Here is a 4,411-nt window from a genome sequence, read left to right as displayed (position 1 = left end):
GCAGTCACTGAACATTTTAATATGCAAATAGCATTGCTCTAGGCCATCTGCCCCATGGCTATAAAAGCAGTGCACACACCACAATCTGCCTCCCGACATACCTTTCTCCACGAGAAAAACAGTCAGTGACAGGTCAGGGTATGAACCCTATGGGCGATGCTCCACTCATAGAACTGGGGTTACGAAAGTAACCATCTTTCTATATCGTGAAGCTTTGCCCATAGGGCCTTGGCTCCTATTGGTTTAGGGCAAAGCGAGCGAGCCCAAGACGTACTCCCTACCTGTCACCCACCTCACAAAAAGAGATATGTGCCCACAGGATGGCTCGGGCGTGGAATAACCACACCACCCAGCTGCTTCCATCCGGCTCACACCAAGCACATCCGGTTGCGCGCTGACCACAGCCCCCAAACGAATGTACCCACAACACCAACCAATCCGGTACCTCCTCAATCAGTCTCAACTGAATCGGAGCGTCCGAGGCCAGCCCAGAGAACACGCCGAGACCCGGACTCTGCGCCCAAGTAGACGCTCAAGCACATCAAAGGCGAGCGTCCCACACACAAGTGCACAGGCATAACGGAGCTGTGAACGGACCCATACCAATGAGCCGTCCCAGTAGTTCAACGGACCCAACTCACACCCCCGACTCAGCCACGCTGAGCACAGAGTGGGCCAACGTGCCTGTGGCCATGTTACGCAAGTAGAATCGGACTAGGACGCGGCAGCACAGATGTCCTCCACCCCCACGCCCTTAAACAGGCCCCGAACCCACCAGGCGTAGGGACACCACGTGACGTGTAGGCAAAAGCAATCGCCTCACACAACCAAAGAGACCATCTTAGGGCCACCGTGATACACAAAGAGTTGGGGTGCGGACTGCACCACGGCCGTGCGCAGCACATACTGTGCCAAAGCGCGGACCGGGCACAGACGATGCAACCTCTCCTCCCTCGCACCCGCATGGGGAGGGGGAGAAAACGCCCACAACACCATCTTCATGGAACGAAACAACGCCTTGATCACCTTGGGCAGAAATGCCGGGTTAGGGAGCAACACTGCCCTGCTGCCATCACCATTAATGGTGTGACAACCAGGCTGCGTTGTCAGCGCACATAGGTCACTGACCCTCTTAGTAGAGGTCAGGGCCAACAAAAGGGCCGTCTTAAGGGACAGCATCTTCAACGGTATCTGGTCAATAGGTTCAAACGCCGCGTCACACAGTGCCTCCAGAACCAACGCCAAATCCCACTGAGGCAACGTCCGCCGGGCCACCGGTCAGAGACGGCGGGACCCGGCCAGAAACCGTTTAACCCTTGGTAGCCTATGGGGCTTTCGGCCGGGTTTCACTAGTGGGACATTTTGGGTCCTAGATTCATTTCTGTAACAGATACAACCTATTATGATGTATCCTTTTAATAGCAACCCCTCTGGCTACAATAAAAACACATAAAAACAGACTTCTGGGTCACTATTTATAAAACTCATCTGTTTGAAAGGCAAAACAATTTTTTCGGAAAACATTTCTGCCATTCAGCGTCAAGATTTTTTTTTGAAAGCATTATGAGATTTTGTGTCAATGGTATTTCCTCATACTTTCATGCCTTTACTATCAAATTACACTGTAATTGGGTTGAAAATAATGAAATAATTATATAATAGAAGGTAAAAAATATAGGCACCCCCAAAAAATTTGGTTCTTCTACCTAGAAATAAAACATTATGAAATAAATAAATAAGAGTGAATGTAAAAAACCCATGTAATGGGTGTAATGACTCAAAACGGCCACTAGCACTAGATCGCTAGTTACGTTTGGACTTATATATTTTATAAACTCAGAAAAATTACCAACTTCTTCCCAAAAAGTCAAGAACATCCCCATACTATTTTGACTAAATATTATTTTTTATATCTTATATATAATACAAACGATGTATTATGGTTCAAAACATCATATATAGTGATGTACACGCATGTAATATTCATAGTAGTGTACAAATGAGCCTTTCTAACATACATTGGCAATGTCGTTGCCTGGTGAAAGGTTCTCATAGCAACCCAAACTATACAACTATACAACCCATATTATACACGGAAAACCCCAATTATACACGGAACACTTCAGGAAAGTGGCTACAAATAATATACCATTGGAATCGGACGATTATGGCGAATCTATTTTTCGAAATATTTATGCAAATGAGCACTGTCCGCGGGATCGCGGACGTCGACCATGGTGACTAAACACAGACACGCCTTTGAAACCCTCATGACATGCCGAAATAGCACAAGCATACACCTTCAGTGTGCCAGGGGACCTTTGCTGCTCAAAGAGAGTCTGCAGGAACAACAGGACACTGCCGATGTTACAACAGAGGGGGTCAACACCCCTGTCCTCACACCAGCGGGCAAAGACACCCCAGCGGCTAGAGTAACTAGCCAACGTTGAGGCTGCCCTTGCGCCCTGAATGGTCGCGACCACTTCCGCAGTCAGGCCCTGACGCCACAGCCTGGCCCTTTCAGGAGCAAAGCCCGCAGTGGCTGGCCCAGCACAGGGAACGCCCCTATCGAGCCGTTCGCCTGCGACAACGGCCTGTGGCAGTAAGGGATCAGCCACGGCGTCCCCACCGCCATCTGGACCACCTCCGCAAACCACAGGGCACTCAGGCGAAAAGGGCCAATCAGGATGAGCGACAGCCCTTCCGTTCGCACCCGAGACATGACAGGGAGAATGCACTGCAGAGGGGGAAAAGTGTACAGCAGCACTCTCGGCCACGGCCGATGAGCCAACGCGTCCACGCCAAGCGGGGGCCTGTCCTGCACACGCAGAGAGTACCACAGGGGGCAGTGCGTGTCCTCCCGGGACGCGAACAAGTCCACCTGCGCCCTCCCGAAGCGCCTCCAGAGCTCGGCCACAATGTCGTAGTGAAGATGCCACTCGTCGTCCCGGGTACCCCCCCGGGACAACAGGTCTGCGCCCACATTGAGTTCTCCGGGAATGTGCAGAGCCCTCAGTGACCTGAGGTGCACGTGAGCCCATTCCCAAATCTGCACCGCCAACAGGTGGAGGGGCAGAGACCTGACCCCGCCCTGCCTGTTCACGTAGGCAACCGCCGTGCGTTTGTCTGACCACACTAGCACGTCCTGGCCCAGTAGGGCCGGTGTGAAGTGCAGCAACACACGCCGGATCGGGTCTAACTCTAGCCAGTTGATGTGGTGCCCCGAAGAAGGCCACACGCCCCTGACCGAGCCAGACGGGCACGTCCCGCCCCAGCCCGTCAGGGAAGCGTTTGTGAAGACCGACACCCGTACTGACACTCTGCCCATGGGAACCCCCCGAAGCAGAGTGCGCGGGTCCCTTCAAAAAGCCAGGTCCAACTGACGCCGGTGACGCACCGGGTCCAAACGGAGGCGGGCGAACCAACGTTGAAGCCCCTCATGTGAGGCAAACCCAGCGGTACCACCGCGTGAGCTGAAGACATCAAACCCAGGAGAGACATGATGGCGTACACCGACACCATGCATGACGGCTAGACTTGTGCCAGGGCCCGCAGAGTGGCCTCTCTCTGCGTCTTGGACACCCGAGCCCTCATAGAGACTGTGGATAAATGGAGCCCCAGAAACACCACCAGTCGGCTGGGCTGAGGAACACTCTTCTTCCAGTTCACCGCAAATCCCAGGCGAGTGAGCTGAGTCACTAACCGGAACGTGTGGACCCTGGCCTGCTCTGCCGAGTGCGCCAGGACCAACAGGTCTTCCAGTTAGGCCAGAACCCTGACCCCCTGACCTCTCAATGGTCCCAGTGCAGCCTCTACGCACTTGGTGAAAGTGCGGGGAGCCAACGCGTACCCGAACGGAATCCTCGTGTACTCGTATGCCTGGCCCTGAAAGGCAAACCGCAGGAACTTCCTGTGGCGCGGTAGAACAGGAACATGAAAGTAAGCATCCTTCAGATCGATGCTGACGCAAAAATCCCCGGGATGCACACATTCCAGGAGATGCTTTGTCGTGACAATGCGAAACGGTCGCTTTGACACGCATTTGTTCAGAACGCGCAGGTCCAGAATTTGTCGCATGCCCCCCGTCTTTTTGGGGACCAGGGACACCGCCTCCTTTTCCAGAAGGTCTGCAATTTCCCCCTGTAGGGCCGCGACCTTCACCGGAGACGTCATGACGGTCTCCACGACCCCCGAGAACGGGGGGGGGCTGGTAGTGAAACTGCAGCGCGTACCCCTTTCTCAGCGTCACGTCCAGCCACCCCGGCAGAGTGCACAGCCGACGCCACTCTGAGTAGAACAGAGAGAGTGGGTGAGCACGCAGCTGAGGGGCTGTGGTCAGCCATTGATTGTATGCGTCCTCTGCCCCGACCGCCGCGGGAGAGCTGTCCATAAACAGCCAAGCCGGGGCACC

General features: G+C 54.0%; 1 pseudogene; it reads right to left on the bottom strand.

Annotated features, from left to right (window-relative positions):
* Positions 1–2,491: 2,491 nt before the first annotated feature.
* LOC105005724 lies at positions 2,492–4,173 on the bottom strand (annotated as a pseudogene).
* Positions 4,174–4,411: the final 238 nt, after the last annotated feature.

The sequence above is a fragment of the Esox lucius genome, chromosome 10 (genome assembly GCF_011004845.1).
Source record: "Esox lucius isolate fEsoLuc1 chromosome 10, fEsoLuc1.pri, whole genome shotgun sequence".
NCBI lineage: Eukaryota > Metazoa > Chordata > Actinopteri > Esociformes > Esocidae > Esox > Esox lucius.
This window is presented reverse-complemented; position numbering and strand designations above follow the sequence as displayed.